Raw genomic sequence first — 23,124 nt, 5'->3', positions numbered from 1 at the left:
TGCAGTACTTTATACGACAGGATATCTTATGACTGAGAAAATGAGTGAAGATATCAACATGGATGAATTTTAGAAACCATTCTTACAAAGTTTAAAAATGAAAAACTAAATAATATGTTATTTAGGACCATTTATTTGTGGCAAAACTTGAAATAAAAGGAATAAATTATAAACAAAATTTAGAGTAGCAATTACTTCTTGGGAGAGGCAGACAAATGGTATGGGGAAGAAGTCTCAGGGGACTCAAAAACATTAGTAATGCCCTCTGTCTTGAGTGGTATTGTGCATCACAGATGGATTTTTTTGTTATTATTCTTCATTGCTTCCACAGGATGAAGATATACATATAATATATAATTAATATGTTATTATGTATGTCAATTGTAAAGTATATAACCGTATATAATATATACGATATAATTAATACTAATATACAATATGTTAATTTATATAGTATATACTAATTATATACAGTATATTAGTATTAATTATGTAGTATATTATATAGTCACCCTGAGTGGTGGGGTTCTACATTGTAATTTTCTACATTTCCCGTGAGCCGGGCATGGTGGCTCACACTTGTAATCCCAGCACTTTGGGAGGCCGAAGTGGCCACATCACTTGAGGTCAGGAGTTTTGAGACCAGCCTGGCCAACATGGCAAAACCCCATCTCTACTAAAAATACAAAAAATTAGCTGGGCATGGTGTCACACACCTGTAATCCCAGCTACTCAGGAGGCTGAAGCAGCAGAATCGCTTGAACCCGGGAGGTGAAGGTTGCAGTGAGCTGAGATCGAGCCACTGCACTCCAGCCTGCATGACAGAGCACAACTCTGTCTCAAAATAATACTAATAATAATTTTCTACGTTTCCCTAATTGCTTTAATATTAATGCAGTACTTTCATGATCAAAAGATGGTGATTTTTTAATAATGTCTAGTATGTTTGCACAGTTTTTTGAAATTTGATCTGAACCTTCAGTCTAGTTTCATGCTGTGGGAGGGATAATCTCTAAAGATTTGACATTGCTATCTAATTGACAAGTAGGTGTCAAAATGCTAATGCCCAAATTTCAACTATGCCAACATTGCCTTTATTTATTTATTTAATTTATTCAGTCTCGCTCTGTGGCCCAGGCTGGAATGCAGTGGCACAATCTCAGCTCACCGCAACCTCCACTTCCTGGGTTCAAGCAATTCCCCCTGCCTCAGCCTCCCGAATAGCTAGGATTACAGGCATGTGCAACCATGCCCGGCTAATTTTTGTATTTTTAGTAGAGACAGGGTTTTCACCATGTTGGCCTGGCTGCTCCCGAACTCCTGACCTCAAGTGATCTGGCCACTTCGGCCTCCCAAAGTGCTGGGATTACAGGCATGAGCTACTGTGCCTGGCCATTCACATTGCCTTTAAACATTCAGTATTCCTTAGTCAGTATTACTTCCTTCCTATCTTTTGAAGATATACTTCCCATTTTTATGTTGAGGTTTTTATCCTTAATATTTCCAACGTCTCTAAGGGTCCCTTGAACTCTGAAATTCAGTAACTCAGAAGCCTTGGATGAAAACTAAGATTCTTTTTTCCCCCAGCCCTTTAGCAACACCTAGTGGATATTTAGAGACAGGACAAGACAAACTTTTTCCTACGTAAGGATCAACCACACAGATGGCAAATTTGACTTAGCAAAAAAAAAGCCGTAGGTCTTCAAACAAAATCTCTCCTGTGATTAAGTAATTTGTTACATGCATGGGTGTGTATGTAAACACTTAAGATAAAGTACAGCTGGCATTTCCTCATTTAGCCTGCTATAAACATAGACAAGAGTTGTTACTACACAACATAATGGGCATTATCATGAAGAACCTCATGAAAGATCTGAAGCAATAGTACCAGCACAGTGTGAAAACCTCCAAAAGCAAAAAGGAAGAACTTGCGTAGAATGGCATCTTTCAGGAACAGAAGTCTCTAGGCATAGAAGCAGAGAGTAACAGAGGAGAGGGAGCAGGAGGGGTGGGCTAGGGTGGGAGCATAAGAAGAAAAGAATAAAGCAAAATCATTGGGACAGATAGATTTATAGAATCCAGAGTTCTTATCCTAAGATAACTGCAGCTCAGTCATTGCTCACTTAACCAAGAGTAGGTTTCCCTTCATCATTCAAGCCTGCTCCCCCATAGATCTTTGCCATCTTTCCCTTTGACTTGCTGCATTACCTATCTCATCTCACTTTCACTGGAGGTTCTGGTCCTAGGTAGATGATGGCTGATAGCTGATGACTGAGAGAAAGAAGCTCCTAACTTGTCTGTAGAAGTAGATAAAGAAACTATGACTGCAACCTCTCCTATTCCCACCAAAACTTGAATCCTAACAAAAGCAGCTCTTTTCCTAGAAAGCTGGTAACAGATTCCTAAAATTAGCTTGCATTCTCACCTTTACGACATAGGTGGAGACTCTCTCAACATTATCCAGTTTTAAGAAGGGGATGGCCTGAGAGTCAGGCACCCTGGGCTCTTTAGCCTCATTACTTTTTAACCCTATTATCATAGACACTTTAATCTCTCTGTGCCTCAATTTCTCTATCTACAAATTAGATATGATTGATCATTTCCTTGCAATTTTCATAGACAGTTCTCCATGATCAATTAACATTTATGAAAATGTTTTCCCCATAGAAAAAAATCCATGAAGCCTAGGTAATAGTATTAGCATTCCCATGCACACCTATGAAACAAATACCTGTTTATAGCTATCAACATGTGGTGCTGGGCTGAGCTCCACACAAGTTAGGTAAACCCGGTCTTGCAATCTAGGACTATGTTGTTCCAATTTGGCTTATGACAGGAGAACATAGAACATTATTGAGGAATTTTTGAGGCAGTATGTTGGGGAGTCAGCAAATGTGAGTTAGGGGAAGGGAGGACTTGTCCTATCAGACATTAAAATATATTTTAAAGCTCTTTTGGTTAAAATATCATGATATACTGGATCAGGGATAGACAGATAGCTCACTGAAAGGTAATGGGGACCCCATAAACAGATCTATGCATATATGAAAATGCTTGGCAATGTAGATTAATAGGGAAAGTAGGAAATATTTAAGACACAATGTTGGAACCATTAGTTATTTGTGTATGAAAAATTGATTCTGGATACATACCTCAAACTGTACACAAACTCAATTCCAGACGGATCAATGAAAAAGTCAAATTTTTAAACATTTGGAAGAAAATACAAAACATCTTTATATAATCTCAAGATAGAGAAGGATTTCATAAACAAGACACAAAAAACAAAATTCTTGAAGAAAGTATTGATAAACTTTGCTCCATAGAAATTAAGAATTGTGTTATTTGTTATTGTTGTTGTTTGAGATGGAGTCTTTCTCTGTCACCTAGGCTGGAGTGCAATGGCATGATCTTACTGCAGCCTGTGTCCACTGAGTTCAAGCAATTCTTGTGCCTCAGCCTCCCAAGTAGCTGGGATTACAGGCGTGTGCCACCACACTCAGCTAATTTTTGTATTTTTAGTAGAGATGGGGTTTTGCCATGTTGACCAGGCTGGTTTCAAACTCCTGACCTCAAGTGACCTGCCCGCCTCCATCTCCCAAATTTGTGGGATTACAAGAGTGAGCCACCACGCCCAGCAAGAATTGTGTTCTTTGAAAAGACAAGGAGAGAGTAAAAAGGGCAATGCATAAACTGGCAGAAAATATTGCAGAACATATAACCAGGAAATTAATATTTAGGTTATATAAAGAACTCTTCTAAATCAGTAAGAAATCAAACAATCCAATAAAAAAGTGGGCGAAGATTATGAACAGGCATTTCTCACAAGAGGAAGTATGAATAGTGGGTAAATACACGAGAGGGTGTTCAACTTTATTTTCAATGAGTAAAATGTAAATTGAAATTAAAAGTAACATCATTCCACACTTACATATACCTAGATATATTCCCTTGGAAGCTTTTACACAGGCACATTAGGAGACAAGTTCAGAATATTCACCAGAGTCTTTTTTATTAACAAAAACTGGAAAAAAGTTTATTAACAGAAGAATAAATAATAAATTCTGATATGTTAATATAATACAACAGCTAAAATAAATTAACTGCAGTTGTATCAATATAAGTGACTTGAAAACATAAAGTTCAGCCAAAAGGAAGGTATGGAAGAACATACCCATTTATACAACCTTCAGAAAAAAAAAAAAGACAAAGCTACTCAAAATATATTGCCTAGGCCAGGAGCCACCAGTGGCTCACGCCTATAATCCCAGCACTTTGGGAGGCCAAGGCAGGCAGATCACCTGAGGTCAGGAGTTCGAGACCAGCCTGGCCAACATGGTGAAACCCCATCTCTACTAAAAATACAAAAATTAGCCAGGCACAGTGGTGCACACCTGTAATCCCAGCTACTTGGGAGGCTGAGGCAGGAGAATCACTTGAACCTGGGAGGCAGAGGTTGTAGTAAGCCGAGATCGCACTGCTGCACCCAAGCCCAGGTGACACAGCAAGACCCCATCTCAAAAAACAATTATACATATATATAGGCTAAAAAATGCATAGATCGTGGTAATATAATAGAGAAAAGCAAGGTGATAGCAGTGACAGTAGCACAGTTTTTCAGTCTCTACAAACGCCTACATAAAAACAGATAAACTAGATGTTAAAACCAAAAACTCATTGGCAACATTTGCAACACAGCCAGGTGACAAGGTCTCTCTACAAACCTCAAAACACAAGTTGGTGAAGATAGGCATAGCCACAGACCTGTCTGGTCTCAGGGTGTATATAGGAGGAAGAAGAGGAAAACAATGGAGTTTCTAGTAGCCCTGAGAACAGGAAAGCTCTAAAATAGCCAAGAAATATTCACTGGACAGAATGGTGGGCCAATTTCAGAACAGCTACTAAACTAAGATGAGTATTGTCCAATTCAATAAAGGTTAAATATAAAGGTCCGTGGTAAAGTCTGAAAAAAGCTCAAGTAGTCTGGGTCACATGAACGTGTAAAGACATCAAGCAAAAGTGCCTTACAGGACAAAGTTCCGTATGGTGGAGCAACTGCTGAAAATAGAAAAGAATAGAAATGCAGAATGCATCTAATAATATAAAAATGCTGTTTGAGAAAGCTTATTGTTTCAGTTTTTATATGTGTGTATTACTAAAATATAAAGTATACTTTCTTACAGTTGGTCATGAGCAAAAGTTTGAAACCATACTGCAATGGCTTTCCAAAGTCATCATCTTCTTCGTCTTGTTTTTTTGAGACAGGGTCTTGCTCTGTTGCCCAGGCTGGAATGCAATGGTGTGAACATGGCTCACTGCAGCCTCAACCTCCTGGGCTCAAGTGATCCTCCTGCCCCAAGCTCCCATGTAGTTGAGACCACAGGCACTCACCACCATACTGGCTGGCTTTTTCATTTTTTGTAGAGATGGGATCTAACTTTGTTGCCTTGATCTCTCTTTGTTGCCTTGGCTGGTCTCAAACTTCTGGACTCAAGCAATCCTCCTGCTTCAGCCTCCCAAAGCGTTGGGCTTACAGGTATGAGCCTTGGTGCCAGGCCCCAAAGTCTTCTTTTTTGTTGTTGTTGGTTTTTTTTGTTTTTTGAGACAGAGTCTTGCTCTGTCCCCCAGGCTGGAGTGCAGTGGCACGATCTCAGCTCACCTGCACCCTCTGCTTCCCAGGTTTAAATAATTATCTTGCCTCAGCCTTCCGAGTAGCTGGGACTACAGGCACCTGCCACCACACCTGACTAATTTTTATATTTTTAGTAGAGGTGGGGTTTCACCATGTTGGCCAGGCTGGTCTCAAACTCCTGACCTCAAATAATCCACCTACCTCAGACTCCTAAAGTGTTGGGATTACAGGTGTGAGCTACCACGCCAGCCCCAAATTCTTCTTAATTCCAATCTTTCTTACTCTGCCTTCAGAATTATGTTCCTAAAACTCTCATCTGGTCTTTTGTTTATCTCCTGTCATGGTCTGAGTGTGTCCCCAAAGTGTTCACGCATTGGAAACTTAATTATTCAATATGGCAGTGTTGGAAGGTATAGCCTCATGGGAGGTGTTTGAGGGTTCCACTCTCATAAAGGGATTCGTGAAGTTCTCGCAGGACAGGGTTAGGTCTTGAGAGTGAGTTTTCATAAAGCAGGTCACATTGCCTGCTTTGACTCCCCTCTTTACCATATGCTTGCCTGCTCTTCTGCTTTTCTACCATGTTATGATGCAGTATGAGAGCCCTTGCCAGAAGCTGCTGCCATGCCCTTGGACTTCTCAGCCTCCAGAATTGCAAACCAAATTAACTTCTCTTCTTTATAAATTACCCAGTCCCGGGCATTCTGTTATAAAGACAGAAAATGAACTAAGCCCTCTACCTACAGATTTTCATGCCACTATTTCTCTAAGTGAGATCCTGTGCACAAAAATCAATGGGGATGCTCTGTTACAAATTCAGATAACTCAGGCCTCTTCCTAGACCTACTAAATCAACATCTGGGGTGTGATGCAGGAATCTACATATTAAACAATTCTCTCCACATATTCTTGGGCACAACTAAAGTTGGAGAACATTTAAGTCCTATTAACTTAAGCATGACCCAAATAGGCCCCTACCTCTACTCACCAGGGATGCAGACACCATTAGATACAGGACAAAGATGTTTCTGTAGGAGATGGTAGGGTGAAGATAGGAAGAACTGGGGGTTATTTGTTGGTCTTCTCAACCAAGTTGTGGGTACCACTGCTTTAAAATGGATCTTGGTCAAATTAAATACATCAGAGAACTTTTTGGTTTGAGCAATAGATCCTGATGACAATGCAGATTCAGTTTCTATTTGTTCTGGCTTAGATCTACTCGTAGACACCATAACATATATCCCTCTATTTAGGGAGAGGTGCTGTGACAATCAAGTGTCCTGAGTTTGAAAGAAATGGGAATTTAAGGAACCAGTGCAGAAATGCCAAGTAGCTTTTTTATGCATTAGCCAAGAAAAGATGTAGAAAATAGTGAACAATCCTGTTGTGAGACAGAGGGGTGAGAGACATTCCCTCTCCCCATCTTTCCATGTTAAGATATCACACAACTGAAGGTAATTTTGAGTCTTTGAGAGAGGGAGGTAGAGAGAAATGGTATTTTTCTTGAGTCCTTTCAGTGGGTTCCTGGTGCCTTCTATCAGTGCAGCTTGCATGACCCACCCCAGTTATGGCACCAACTTTCGTATTTTGGTAAAGCACTTAAAAATGTATAATTAGTTCTGATATGTCAACTAACAAGAACTAATCACTCAGGAGAAATGCTCAACGATTTGAATTTTTAGCAAGCATTCCATAATGATTTTATCATCATGGAAAAATCATCATTTTATTAATTTTTATCATCAATTTAGGAGACTGTGGCCTAAAAATGGAAAAGCTGATTAAGAGAATAAGCAATGTATATTTTTTGATTTCAACATTTTCCAGATCAAAATGAAGGCAGGTGTCCAAGTTGCCATTGCACCTTAGATTTGTACAGTTTGTGTGAAGTTCACAGGTCAGATTTATTGCATGATAAAAGAAGTGGCAGTGATGTGCTTATTTGTACTTGTATCTTTATTTGGTGCCTGCTAATGGTGGAACTCACCTTCTCCAAGTCACACCAGCTAGGAGCACAGCCAAGCAGGAGTCTTCCACTTAGCTCCTTCTGGCAAATTGTGTGAATGATACCCCCCCACCATCAGTTAAAATCCCTTTGAAATAATAAAGGAAGTCACTGGTGTCCTTTGACACAGTGCCACAGACGGTGGCTTAACAACAGACATTTACTCTCCCCCAGTTCTGGAGGCACCAGAAGTTCAGGATCAGGGGTTGTGAGGACAACGCAGGCTCTGGGATTCTGGGCAGGACCTTCCTGGCATCTTCACACTTCTGGCAGCCAGCAATCCTTGCAAACCTCACTGTTCTCTTTATCTGTCTCTGCTGTTGGCTGCAGGATCCTAGGCCACTGTTTGACATTGCCTGTCACTGTGTGGGCTCCACCCTAGATTTCTGAGGCCTTCTCAGGCTCCTGGTGTTGACTGCATAGATCTCCCCCAACCACAGTTTGGCATATCCTCTGTCTTTGACAGCCCCCAACTATCACTTCACCCTTGTTATATTTCATAGATTTGAGAGTGGTATTGGAGGTAAAGTAGCACACTTTTTTTCTTCGCCAGTTTTCTGCAAATCCTTAGAAAAGGTAAGGTCAGCACATTTCCTGCTGATGTGGAAATTGCTGATCAATCCAGCAGGCTCGATCTTTTCAGACGAAGCTAAGGTGCCCTAATCCCTTAGGTTGAAGATGAGTTATTTTCCAAGAACTTCAATTTCTCAAGGTCCTCTGCCCCACCAGAGTAGGATTTGCTTGAACCTGCACGTTAAACACAGCTTACACTCACGCTCTGGGGCTCCCACTGTATGGAAAGTCTTGAAGAAGTTGAAGCAGAGGAGTGGTGTCATTTGTTGAAAGCCACCAAACAGCCAGATTACATAAAATTCTGAAGATATTTAGCAGGAATATTCTAAGATACTGCTACAAACACTATTTATTGAACAGAAATATGCCAGTTGCTTTACATATATTCAACCTTACAATAATCCTGCTAGGTAAATCATCTGATTTTACAGATGAGGAAAGAGGTTCAGAGAAGTCAAGCAGCTTGCCCCAAGTCATAGAAATAGAATTCCAAATACAGAACTCAAGAATTAAAAGGACTTTCCAGTCAGCACTGGAATACTGTAGCGCCCTTCCCCCTCAACCCCTCCACATTTACCCCACCCTCCAATCAACATATGAGTGGAGGAGAAGGGAAGGGCAGAATTTATGCTTCCTTTCAAGAGGCAGAGGGTGTTGCTGAGCTGATCATGGCCAGTTTTTGTTTCCCAATCCTGCCAATCTATTAGGTCATCCCTTCTTTTCTAGAAAAGAGCAAAGGAGGGACAGAAAGAGTTGGGAGTATTATACTAGCAAAGCCATCTACACGGGGAAGGACATATCAGGAATAAAGAAAAGTACTTATCTCACCTCCCCAACAGATCTATTTCATCTAATATATATGCACACAAGTTACATTCATATGCAAAAGCTTTTAAAATAATACTGTAAATATGTTAGAAGAAAATATAGAAAAATATTTTTATAAACTAATCATGGGAGAGGTTTCCTGGAGCACAAATAAAAGCAGAAGCCGTAAAAGGCTAATCCAAATTTCTGATTTTCTCCTTATAAGGAAATGGAAATCAGAATTTTAACTGGGTATACCCTGTGAGATAATAATTATCCAATTATTTATTTATTTGGATAGGCTGTTGGACATTGCAAAGAACTATAGTGAGAAGAGAACTTTTTGAATGTTAAAAGAAAAGTGGCTTTATGTTATACACTAAATTAGATAAGCAGAGCCTTACAATGCTAGAAACGGTCTCATTATTGACATCCACAGATATGGTGGCAATAAAATAACACCTGTAATGAAAGTATTTGTCACATCTGAATTATAATTAAACTCATTTTTAGGCATCTTCATAATTAGGCATCAATGGGAGTAATTCACATAAGTTCTAGGGATCAATATTATTTTTGTGAGATGCAACCTGATATTTAGGTTTCCTCTTCTTACTCTATCAGTTCATTATTATCTATAATCAGTAAAAATTTCTATCAATTACCATTGACATATGACAAAAAGCATCATCAACAACTGGAATTCCCTGGGCTCCTCCCTACTCATTAATGGCCTCTTCTTTGTGCTCTTTCTCCATACCCACTGTGGTAGGCAGACTTTTAAGATTACCCTCAACAGCCAGACATGGTGACTCATGCCTGTAATCCCAGCACTTTGGGAGGCCGAGGCAGGAGGGTTGCTTGAGCTCAGGAGTTTGAGAACAGTCCTGGCAACATAGTGAGACCTTCTCTCTACAAAAAATTAAAATATTAGCTAGGCATGGTGGCACGTGCCCGTAGTCCGAGCTATTTGGGAGGCTGAGGTGGGAGAATCACTTGAGCCTGGGGGTTCAGGCTGCAGTGAGCTGTGATCATGCCACTACACTCCAGCCTGAGCAACAGAGCAAGACCTTGTCTCAAAAAAAAAAGATGACCCTCAATAATCCCCAACTCCTAGTACTCATAAATGTCCTCCCTTTGAGTATGGGCTGAACCTCCTTGAGTGTGACTTGTTTCTATGGATAAGATATGGCAAAAACAAAGGTATGTCATTTTCATGATTAGACTTCTATCCTGCCAGCACTATCTCTTGCTCTCTTGGTTGGCTCACTTTGATAACACCAATGTCACATTGTGAAATGCTCTATGGAGATGCCCATATGACAAGGAATTGAGGGAAGCCTCCTGCCAACAGTTCTGGGGAACTGAGGCCTCAAACCAACAGTTGGAGATAATTCAAATCTTGCCAACAACTACAAGTGTGCTTGGAAGTAGCTCCTCCCAGCCAAGCCTCAGAATGACTAAACCCAGCTGACACCTTGACTGCAGCATTGAGAAAGAACCTGAAGTAGAGGTCACAATATAATTGTAGTGGCGTCATCAGAGTAGCTACCAGCTGCCCTGCCTGCCTCATCTAAGATATTGTTTGCAAAGCCATTTTGTTAATTTCCAAAGAGCTGTAATTCATACGAGAAGTGACAGTCTGTAGTTATAACAGGTGAATGTGCAATAATCTGTTTTGGAAAATTACAGGCAGGAATACAAATAGTCTAAGTAAGTGAAAACCCAGCTTAGAGTTAACACACCTGTGAACAAAGGAAAATTGTGCAACTCTAAAAAAATCCAGGGGCCCATATCATCTAGTATAAACCCAGAGTCACACTTTTAAAAAGCCACTTAAGCACCCAAACATAATTAATAAGAGATTCCATTATTTGCTCCAGATGCTTGAAGAAAATTATAGGACCCAATGCATAATGCATGTTGACTGTTAACTCTCTCCTCTCTGGAATTTCTTGCCTCGTGGGAAAGTTCAGAACTTCCCACACACTTAATTTCCAAACACTTTCTTCAGGCTTCGCTCTGAATAAATTTTATTTTCCCTCTTTCCATGGCACTACTACTTTCTTTATTATTTAGATAACATTAGCTTTTTTACCAACAAACAAGAATCCTTTTTTGTTTGTTTTGTTGAGAAAGAAGGTAAATAAAAGGAAGAAAACTAAAGAATAGTAGGTTCTCCTGAGCTGCATGTTAACAATAAAAATGTCAAAAAATTTTGTCTATTGGAAGCAACACTGACACTGTCCTGCTTCCATCATGGAAAAGTGTGGACAGAATGTTTTACATTCAGGGGAAGAGTTAGCACCCTAGGATAAACCAAAACAAACAACAGCAACAAAAAAATAGGAATACCCTGTCTGGTTCTTGAAACCTTGAGCCATTCTGGTAAGTTACTGACTCACTACTAAAACCTTATTGGCCTGGGCACTGTGGCTCACACGAGAGGACCGTTTGAGTCTAGGAGTTCGAGACCAGCTTGAACAACATAGCAAGATCCCATCTCTACAAAAAAATGTAAAAATTAGTCCAGCATGGTTGTGCATGCTTGTGGTCCTAGCTACTCAGGAGGCTGTGGTGGGAGGATCGCTTGAGCCCAGAAGGTCAAGGCTGTAGCGAGCTATGATAAACCACTGCACTCTAGTCTGGGGAACAATGCAAGATCCTGTCTCTTAAAAAGTTAAGTAAAATAAAAATAACTTTATTTATTCTTGGCTTTTTCAGTTCTGATATATGAAATTATACAACTATTATTAATCCATAGCCTCTTAGCTTGCTGTCCTTTGAGTAGACGTTCATTTCCTTGCTGAATAACCTGTAATAATTCTATCTGAAGCAGTTGCCTGGCAAGGGATGTCCATTCTCCTCAAGATCTGCTCCCACTACTTGTTGCCACAAGACCCACCCTGGCATTAGATTTCAGATTGTATCGGAAAGACAAATTGAAAGCTTGACACAAGAAGAAACAGCTTACTCTCCAAAGTAATTGCAAAATTTTGCTGTTTTATGTTGGCAGAAACCCAGTGAATATGTATGTGAATGAGTTCTAAGGGCATTTGACAAGAACAAAATGTAACACTGGGTAAGGCTAACTATATTGATATTAGTGTACTGACCATTGATTCTGGATTTAATAAATTAGCTCATACTACTACAAGTTGCTTTAACAGTTCACTGGATTTGTTGACTAAAATTTCAACTGAAGTCTGGCCTACATTTAATGAGGTTGAGATGCCAGAACCACCCTGAGATAATGTAAGTGAAAGCATTCAAAGGATTGGAGAAATTTGTTGAAGTAAATTATCATGTACAAAATTAATCCCTGCATTTTCCCTCTTCATCCACTGAGAGGACCCAGAGGATACGCAATTTAATAAGGCACTGAGAAGTAGATTAGTGAGGGGAGCACAAGCATCACAGAAAAGGAGGTGTTAGCCTTTGTAGGTCAGTTAGAAAGATAGAAGATGGTACTGTTGAGATTGGTTTCTTGATTCAATGAGAATAATGGATCCCAGAGTAGCACAGGTCAAGTGGCAGCACTTAATAGTCAAACACAAGGTGTTCACTATCTGTGCATCAGGGAGGAAGTGGTATCAAAATGTTCTGACCTACAAGAACCTTTGATGATGGTTAGTTGATCCCAGTAGGTAGAAACAAAATAGCCTATGAACATAGTCCTTATTCCATGTAACATGAAAAACTTCAGGTCTAGTGACTGGAGACCTGATCTGAGAGGGAAGTAAAGCACTAGGAACAGACAGAGGATAAACTATGAAAGGCAGAATTCTGAGATGATCCCAATGTTTCTGCCCTCTAGCATACATGCTTTGTATAAACCTTTAAGTGCAAGAAGAATCTGTGAATATTATGGGATACCATTCCATGACAATGTTATCATAATATGGCACAATTAATTTTTCCAATGTAATTAAGACTCCTAAGCAGTTGACTTTGAGTTCATCAAGACGGAAATTACCTTGCATGAATCTGAGTAGATCAGACAAGCCTTTTTGAAAGAAGGTCCAACAGAGCTGGAAGAAAGCAGAGAGATCTTAAGCTGCAGCAAACACCCCTGCTAGTCTTAAAGAAGCAAAGTCCATGTTATATAAAGAGCCACATGACAGAGAATGGCAGGCAGGCCTTAGAAGCTGAGAATGGCCTCAGTTGGCAGCCAGAAGGAAAGCCAGAACCCCATTCCTACAACCCCAAGGGATTGAATTCTTTCACATTGAACAAGCTTGGAATAGTACTATACACTACAGATAAGAGCTCAACCATGGTTAATGGTTTGATTTTAGACTTATGAGACCCCAAAGGGAGAATGCAGTTGAGTCTAATGCACACGTCTGACCTATAGAATGTGAGATAATAAATGAGCTTCAAAGCTTAGTGGCAGCTCAGCGTTAGGTCTATAAAAAAAATTCAGTTATTATAGAAAATATTACTTAGAAAGTGAGAGCCTCTCATAATTCATTTCAATCACAGACAAATGCCAATAACAGTTGTGTATATATAAATTAGATACATGCCATTTTTAAATTTAGAAATGGGAGCATACTATATTATACTGTTCTGAAACTTAGCCAGGCGTGATAGCACATGCCTATAGTCCTAGCTACTTGGGAGGCAGGGGCAGGAGGATCACTTGAACCTGGGAGTTCAAGACCAGCTTGGGCAACATAGAGCAACCCATCTCTACTAAAAATAATTTTTACAAAATAGCCAGGTGCAGTGGCGTACACCTGTAATCCTAGCTACTCAGGAGGCTGAGATGGGAGGATTTCTTGAGCCCAGGAGTTAAAAGTTACAGTGAGATCTGATTGTGCCACTGTACTCCAGCCTGGGCAACAGAGTGAGACTTTGTCCCCCCCCCCCCACCCCAAAAAAAAAGAGTTGGCCAGACGAGGTGGCTCACACCTGCAATCCCAGCACTTTGGGAGGCCGAGGCAGGCAGATCACCTGAGGTCAGGAGTTCAAGACCAGCCTGGCCAACATGGTGAAACCCTGTCTCTATTAAAAATACAAAAATTAGCTGGGTGCGGTGGTGGACGCCTGTAGTCCCAGCTACTCAAGAGGCTGAGGCACAGAATTGCTTGAACTGGGGAGATGAAGGCTGCAGTGAGCCAAGATTGTGCCACTGCACTCCAGCCTGGGCAACAGAGTGAGACTCTGACTCAAAAAAAAAAAAAAGAGTATACCACATTAGAAAGTAAAATGAAGCCCTTTCATGAACTTTGTCTATGAAAGGGAGGAAGGAGGGTAGTGTAGGAAAGGAATGTAGGATTAAGGAAGGATATTATATCTACACATGTAAATTTTAGAATGGTATCATGCTATATATATGTTTTATATGTTTGCGTATGTATATCTATACAAGAAATTGTCTTCCTCTCACCACCACCCCAATATGCCCAGTTCCCCACAAAAATGAATAATAATAGCTAATGATTTATGTATCTTTCCAAAGTTTCTTCATGCATATACAAGGTAATATGTATTATATTTCTTCCTATTTTACACAATATATACTATATAAATTTTCTGGATTTTTTTCAAATAATATATCTTGGACCTTTTTTTATACCAGCCCATAGAGGACTTGCCCACCTTTTAAAGTTGCACAGTATTCCACTGCATGGATGGACCACATCTATTTAACTAGTTACCTATTGATGACCACCTTTTGCTATTGTGAATGACACTGTGATGTATCATTTTGCTCACATGAAGGCAAGGCCACTGCTAGTCCATCAGTGCTGTGTTGAGTAACTCTTCACTCCACTTCCTGCCCTGCAGACACTGAGACAAGGACTTAGGTACAGTTAGTTTATTCAGAGGTGATTCCAGGAAACAGGAGTGAAGGAGTAGGGACAGTGAGACAGCAAGGAAGGAGAAGCCAAGAAGAAGATGGGTTTTAGAAGTTGTCTGGAACCCCCAAGAACTATATGGAACACCCCAGAATTGTTCAGTGAAGGACAAAAGACTGAAGCATTTATCCAGGTTGCTCCTAGATGCATTAGTTCTCCCACACTTCCACACTGAATTTCACCCTAGGGAAAGCTCAAGAAAGACTACTGTCAGCTGATGCGAGCCTGAGCAACCGTGAAACTGTCCGCCGCAATGTGGCTGAGATCCAAGGTGGGCTGAAATATGTGATAGGGTGACCAGTCTTTGTGAAAATTGGAGAAAGGTGCCCAATCTGAGCAGAAGTAATCTTGCATTCTCACAGTTTGGTGGGTAGATAGCATCTCTGCGTGAATTTTAGAAAGGTTACTTTCTCTAAGCTCTTTACATCCCTGCCTCAGGGACAGGATATGCAGCTAGAAAAGAGAGCCCAGACTGGATTTCAGCTCCTTGGCCAAAGGCACTCAAGAAATGAGCACAACCATACTGTGTGCCCCTGGGTGCACATGCATCAGAGGACACATTTCTAAAATGTGTCACAGGTATGATCACGATTCTTTCCTCTACTCAGGACTTCCTCACATGTTTGCACTGATCAGGATTCAGTTAAACTTGGGACTCCGCTGCAGATCTCTAGGCTGTCTCTCTCTCTACTTCCTTCTCTCTGGTACTCAGCCTGCAAATTCTACCTACTTTTGCCTCCCCAAATTCCAACACTCCTCAACTCAAGGAGACCACTGGGCTCTATCTGGGTTTCTCCTTCCTGTGTCAAGCACGTACTCTGTTTTCATGCAGTGAGCTGGGACACTCAAAGGATTTACCTTTCTTGTTTCCTGTGTCTTCCAGATCACTGTTCTTTGCTGCCTGATGGTCAGTGCCTTGAAAATTATTGTTTTATATATTTGATCCAGATTTACAGCTAAGATGTGAAGGTAAATAGAGTACCAGATATTCCTTCTTGACCTGAAGTAGAAACCTCTACATGTGCATTTTTTTTTATTTTAATAAGTACTCCCCAGATTACTTTGCACACAAGCTATACCAATTTTCACTTCAATTAGCAATGTGTAAGTGCTCATGTCTTCACATGCCAGGCACAAGGCAAAATGTCATCAAAATTTCTTCATACCCTGGGCCAGAAGGGAACCCTCTGCCTTGAAGGGAAGGACTCAGTTCTGCAGGATTCATCACCTGCTGATTAAAGAGCCCTTGGGCCTTGAATAAACATCAGCGGTAACCAGGCAGTACTTGCCTCTGGCCTTAGGTAAGACTGTGCCATGCCGACTTCAGGTGTGACGCATCACTTTCCCAGCTGTGGTGGCCACGGGGAGAAACTCCTTCTGCTTGAGGAAAGGGGAGGGAAGAGTAAAGGGGGCTTTGTTTTGCTGCTTGGGTACCAGCTTGGTCACAGTGAGGTGGAGAACCAAGCAGGTTCCTGGGGTTCTCGATTTCTGGATGGCATTTCCAGACCCACCCTATGCCAGAGGGGAGTCCACAGCCCTGAAGGGAGAGACCCAGGCCTGGTAGCATTTACCACAAGCTGATTGAAGAGCCCTTGAGCCTTTTGTGCAGCCAGGCAGTGCTTGCCACAGCTTGGCATGGTGGTGGCCATGGAGAGAGTTACTCCTCTGCTTGAAGAAAGGAGAGGGAAGAGTGGGAAGGACTTTCTCCTGTGGCTTCGGTGCCAGCTCAGCTGCATGAAAATAGATAGAGCACCAAGGAGATTCCTAGGGATCCTGACTCCAGGCCCTGGCCCCTGGACAGCATTTCTGGACCCACCCCGGGCCAAGGGAGTGCTCACCACCCTGAAGGGAAGGACATAAGCCTGGCTGGATTTGCCACCTGATGACTGAATTTTGAGTAAACATTGGCAGTAGCTAGGCAGTGTTTATCGCGGACCTTGGGCAAGACCCAGTGCTGTGCTGACACTGGGTCTGACCAAGCACAGTCCCAGTGGTGGTGGCCACAGGAGTGCTTGTGTCACCCCTCCCCCAGCTACGGGCAACTCAACATGGAGCGAGGGACTCCATTTGTTTGGGAGAAAGTAAAGGATAAGAATAAGGGTCTTTGACTACGAATCCAGGGAATTCTCTTGAATCTTACCTAAGACCAGCAAGGTGGTACTTCTATGAGTCTGCAAGAACCACAGTGTTACTAGGTTTGGGGTGCCCCCTAATGCAGATATTGCTGCAGTGACCAGACAATTAGATCACAATACTTAATTTCCTTTGAATACTTGGAAAGCTTTCCCAAGAAAGACAGGTACAAACAAACCCAGACTGCAAAGACTACAATAAATACCAAAGTCTTCAATGCCCAGATATTGAAAAACATCCACAGAATCAAGACCATCCAGGAAAACATGGTCTCACCAAACCAACTAAAGCAGGCACCCATGACCGATCCTGGAGAGACAGAGACATGTGACCTTTCAGGCAGAATTTAATATAGCTGTTTTGAGAAAGCTCAGTGAAATTCAAGATAACATACAGAAGGAATTCAGAATCGTATTATATAAATTTAACAAAGAGAGTGAAATAATTTAAAAATTCAAGCAGAAATTCTGGAGCTGAAAAGGTCAGTTGTAATGCTGAAGAATGTATGAGTCTCTCAACAGCAGAACTGATCAAGCAGAAGAAAGAATTAGCAAGCTTAGAGACAGTCTATTTGAAAATACACAGTCAGAGGAGACAAAAAAAAATTATAAAAAATTGAAGCACACCTACAAGATCTAGAAAACAGCCTCTGAAGGGCAAATCTATGAGTTACTGGCCTTAAAGAGGAGACAGATCAGGGTAAAAAGTTTATTCAAAGGGTTAATAATAGAGAGCTTAATTACTTACAAACCTACAAAAATATATCAATATTCAAGTATAAGAAGGTTATAGAACACAAAGCAGATTTAAACCAAATAAGACGAACTCAAGACACTTAATAATCAAATTCTCAAAGTCCAAGTGTAAAGAAAGGATCGCAAAAGCAGGAAGATAAAAGAAATAACATGCAAAGGAGCTCCAGTACGTGTGGCTGCAAACTTCTTAGTTGAAACCTTACAGGCCAGGAGAGAGTGGCATGACATATTTAAAGTGCTGAAGGAAAAAAACTTTTCCCCTAGAATAGTATGTCTGGTGAAAATATTCTTCAAACATGAAGGAAATGTGAAAGAAAAATATCTTGTGCCCCTACAATCACTAAGCTAAAGTGAAAAGTCAAGCTGGGAACCGCTTAGGGCAAACCTGCCTCCCATTCTATTCAAAGTCATCCCTCTGCTTACTGAGATAAATGCATATCTGGGCCAGGGGTGGGGGCTCATGCCTGTAATCCCAGCACTTTGGGAGGCTGAGGCAGGCAGATCACGAGGTCAGGAGATTGAGACTAACATGGCTAACATGGTGAAACCCCGTCTCTACTAAAAATACAAAAAATTAGCCAGGTGTAGTGGCGGGCACCTGTAATCCCAGCTACTCGGGAGACTGAGGGAGGAGAATGGCATGAACCAAGGAGGTGGAGCCTGCAGTGAGCCAAGATCGCGCCACTGCACCCAGCCTGGGTGACAAAGTGAGACTCCATCTCAAAAAAAAAAAAAAAAAGCATATCTGATTGCCTCCTTTGGAGAGGCTAATTAGAAACTCAAAAGAATGCAAACATTTGTCTCTTATCTACCTATGACCTGGTAACCCCCTTCCAGCTTTGAGTTGTCCTGCCTTTCCAGACCAAACCAATGTTCATCTTATATATGTTGACTGATGTCTCTTGTGTCCCTAATATGTATAAAACCAAACTATGCTCTAACCAACTTGGGTGCATGTTGTCAGGACCTCCTGAGACTGTGTCATGGGCATGTCATCAACCTTGGCAAAATTAACTTTCCAAATTAACTGAGACTTGTCTTGGCTTTTTGGAGTTTGCATTTTGGTAACCAAGAAGGGATTCTGAGTGGAGGTTCCCCTGACTATTGACAAATCCCCTACTGGTGCTTGGTACCAACATGAGCTAACTTTATGGCTCAAACCAATAGGACAATTTGCTGAGGTCTGAGAGCACCTGCTCCAGAGAATTCCTGATCTCCCAAAATTTGGTTGAAATCTAAAGTTTATTTTGCTCTACAACTCTTTTTTTTTCTCTTCCATGGTCATGGAAGGCAGGTAACTCCTTTAGGAAGTTTGAGCTCACTTCCAAAGAGGAGATGAGGTTTTCTTTTCGTTTTTTTGTTTGTTTGTTTTTCCTGCTTCTAGGATGGTAGAGAGGGTCTTCAGCCTGAAATCCATCCCTAGGTAAGTAACTGAATTGAGGTTTGTCTTGGATAAAGCTAAGATTAACAACCAGCTGGTCTTAATTTCTCCTTACCATTAAAGCACTCAGTAATCATGTAAGTTGTGCAATCATTTGTTTTGCTTAACATTTTTTCTTATTGTTGTTTGTTTCTGTTTCTGTTGTTGTTTCGGTTTTTTTCCCAGTGGGTTTGATCAACTTTATCCAACCCAATCAAATCCAAAGGAAGCTCCAAATTATGAGGAAAGAGGCCTCTGAGGTGGCTAAATTCCCAAACACACAAAAAAAGGATAGTGTGGTGGGAGTAGAAAAATGGCCAGCAAAAGGATAAAAAGAGAGGAAAAAAAATTTTATTTTGACTGCTAAGGGGCTTTATTTACATAACAAGGCCACCTTTTTGCTAGCTAGGCCAAACTGAAGATCAATGGCAGTACATCTGAAATAGCAGCAATTTGTTCTAGCTGAAATAGGGTAACGAGGTTAAAAAACATCTTTTTGAAGGAGCTCAATGGTTAAAAGTCAGCTTAATTAAAAGCAAACATCCAAGGTGTGTATGGGTGTGCGCATATGTGTGTATTTGTATTTTTTTTATTATTATTATACTTTAAGTTTTAGGGTACATGTGTACAATGTGCAGGTTTGTTACATATGTATCCATGTGCCGTGTTGGTGTGCTGCACCCATTAACTTGTCATTTAGCATTAGGTATATCTCCTAATGCTGTCCCTCCCCGCCCCCCACCCCTCAACAGTCCCCGGAGTGTGATGTTCCCCTTCCTGTGTCCATGTGTTCTCATTGTTCAATTCCCACCTATAAGTGAGAACATGTGGTGTTTGGTTTTTTGTCCTTGCGATAGTTTACTGAGAATGATGGTTTCCAGTTTCATCCATGTCCCTACAAAGGAAATGAACTCATCATTTTTTATGGCTGCATAGTATTCCATGGTGTATATGTGCCACATTTTCTTAATCCAGTCTATCGTTGTTGGACATTTGGGTTGGTTCCAACTCTTTGCTATTGTGAATAGTGCCACAATAAATATACGTGTGCATGCGTCTTTATAGCAGCATGATTTATAGTCCTTTGGGTATATACCCAGTAATGGGATGGCTGGGTCAAATGGTATTTCTAGTTCTAGATCCCTGAGGAATCGCCACACTGATTTCCACAATGGTTGAACTAGTTTACAGTCCCACCAACTGTGTAAAAGTGTTCCTATTTCTCCACATCCTCTCCAGCACCTGTTGTTTCCTGACTTTTTAATGATGGCCATTCTAACTGGTGTGAGATGGTATCTCATTGTGGTTTTGATTTGCATTTCTCTGATGGTCAGTGATGATGAGCATTTTTTCATGTATTTTTTGGCGGCATAAATGTCTTCTTTTGAGAAGTGTCTATTCATGTCCTTCGCCCACTTTTTGATGGGGTTGTTTGTTTTTTTCTTGTAAATTTGTTTAAGTTCATTGTAGATTCTGGATATTAGCCCTTTGTCAGATAAGTAGGTTGCGAAAATTTTCTCCCATTTTGTAGGTTGCCTGTTCACTCTGATGGTAGTTTCTTTTGCTGGGCAGAAGCTCTTTAGTTTAATTAGATCCCATTTGTCTATTCAGGCTTTTGTTGCCATTGCTTTTGGTGTTTTAGACATGAAGTCCTTGCCCATGCCTATGTCCTGAATGGTATTGCCTAGGTTTTCTTCTAGGGTTTTTATGGCTTTAGGTCTAACATGTAAGTCTTTAATCCATCTTGAATTAATTTTTGTATAAGGTGTAAGGAAGGGATCCAGTTTCAGCTTTCTACATATGGCTAGCCAGTTTTCCCAGCACCATTTATTAAATAGGGAATCCTTATCCTATTGCTTGTTTTTGTCAGGTTTGTCAAAGATCAGATAGTTGTAGATATGCGGCATCATTTCTGAGGGCTCTGTTCTGTTCCATTGATCTATATCTCTGTTTTGGTACCAGTACCATGCTGTTTTGGTTACATAGCTTTGTAGTATGGTTTGAAGTGAGGTAGCATGATGCCTCCAGCTTTGTTCTTTTGGCTTAGGATTGACTTGGCGATGCGGGCTCTTTTTTGGTCCCATATGAACTTTAAAGTAGTTTTTTCCAATTCTGTGAAGAAAGTCATTGGTAGCTTGATGGGGATGGCATTGAATCTATAAATTACCTTGGGCAGTATGGCCATTTCACGATATTGATTCTTCCAACCCATGAGCATGGAATGTTCTTCCATTTGTTTGTATCCTCTTTTATTTCATTGACCAGTGGTTTGTAGTTCTCTTTGAAGAGGTCCTTCACATCCCTTGTAAGTTGGATTCCTAGGTATTTGATTCTCTTTGAAGCAATTGTGAATGGGAGTTCACTCATGATTTGGCTCTCTGTTTGTCTGTTATTGGTGTATAAGAATGCTTGTGATTTTTGTACATTGATTTTGTATCCTGAGACTTTGCTGAAGTTGCTTATCACCTTAAGGAGATTTTGGGCTGAGGCACTGGGGTTTTCTAGATAGACAATCATGTCATCTGCAAACAGGGACAATTTGACTTCCTCTTTTCCTAATTGAATACCCTTTATTTCCTTCTCCTGCCTGATTGCCCTGGCCAGAACTTCCAACACTATGTTGAATAGGTGTGGTGAGAGAGGGCATCCCTGTCTTGTGCCAGTTTTCAAAGGGAATGCTTCCAGTTTTTGCCCATTCAGTATGATATTGGCTGTGGGTTTGTCATAAATAGCTCTTATTATTTTGAGATACGTCCCATCAATACCTAATTTATTGAGAGTTTTTAGCATGAAGGGTTGTTGAATTTTGTTGAAGGCCTTTTCTGTATCTATTGAGATAATCATGTGGTTTTTGTCTTTGGTTCTGTTTATATGCTGGATTACATTTATTGATTTGCATATGTTGAACCAGCCTTGCATCCCAGGGATGAAGCCCACTTGATTATGGTGGATAAGCTTTTTGATATGCTGCTGGATTCGGTTTGCCAGTATTTTATTGAGGATTTTTGCATCAATGTTCATCAAGGATATTGGTCTGAAATTCTCTTTTTTGGTTTTGTCTCTGCCAGGCTTTGGTATCAGGATGATGCTAGCCTCATAAAATGTGTTAGGGAGGATTCCCTCTTTTTCTATCAATTGGAATAGTTTCAGAAGGAATGGTACCAGTTCCTCCTTGTACCTCTGGTAGAATTTGGCTGTGAATCCATCAGGTCCTGGACTCTTTTTGGTTGGTAAGCTATTGATTATTGCCACAATTTCAGAGCCTGTTATTGGTCTATTCAGAGATTCAAATTCTTCCTGGTTTAGTCTTGGGAGGGTGTATTTGTTGAGGAATTTATCCATTTCTTCTAGATTTTCTAGTTTATTTGCATAGAGGTGTTTGTCATATTCTCTGATGGTAGATTGTGTTTCTATGGGATCGGTGGTGATATCCCCTTTATCATTTTTTAATGCATCTATTTGATTCTTCTCTCTTTTCTTCTTTATTAGTCTTGCTAGCAGTCTATCAATTTTGTTGATCTTTACAAAAAACCAGCTCCTGGATTCATTAATTTTTTGAAGGGTTTTTTGCATCTCTATTTCCTTCAGTTCTGCTCTGATTTCAGTTATTTCTTGCCTTCTGCTAGCTTTTGAATGTGTTTGCTCTTGCTTTTCTAGTTCTTTTAATTGTCATGTTAGGGTGTCAATTTTGGATCTTCCTGCTTTCTCTTGTGGGCATTTAGTGCTATAAATTTCCCTCTACACACTGCTTTGAATGTGTCCCAGAGATTCTGGTATGTTGTGTCTTTGTTCTCATTGGTTTCAAAGAATATCTTTATTTCTGCCTTCATTTCATTATGTACCCAATAGTCATTCAGGAGTAGGTTGTTCAGTTTTCATGTAGTTGAGTAGTTTTGAGTGAGTTTCTTAATCCTGAGTTCTAGTTTGATTGCACT

General features: G+C 40.6%; 1 protein-coding gene across 5 annotated transcripts in view; it reads right to left on the bottom strand.

Annotated features, from left to right (window-relative positions):
* ANKRD31 (ankyrin repeat domain 31) overlaps positions 1-23,124 on the bottom strand; it is a 259,562-nt gene that overhangs the window by 201,254 nt on the left and 35,184 nt on the right. For all 5 annotated transcript variants that reach the window (XM_063623128.1, XM_063623127.1, XM_063623130.1 and 2 more), the window contains one exon: positions 12,991-13,045. The gene's annotated coding sequence lies outside the window, so the exon portion shown is untranslated. The remainder of the gene's footprint in view (positions 1-12,990; positions 13,046-23,124) is intronic.

Source organism: Symphalangus syndactylus, chromosome 18, assembly GCF_028878055.3.
Source record: "Symphalangus syndactylus isolate Jambi chromosome 18, NHGRI_mSymSyn1-v2.1_pri, whole genome shotgun sequence".
NCBI lineage: Eukaryota > Metazoa > Chordata > Mammalia > Primates > Hylobatidae > Symphalangus > Symphalangus syndactylus.
Note: the sequence above shows the minus strand (reverse complement) of the source record. Positions and strands in the feature narration are given on the sequence as shown.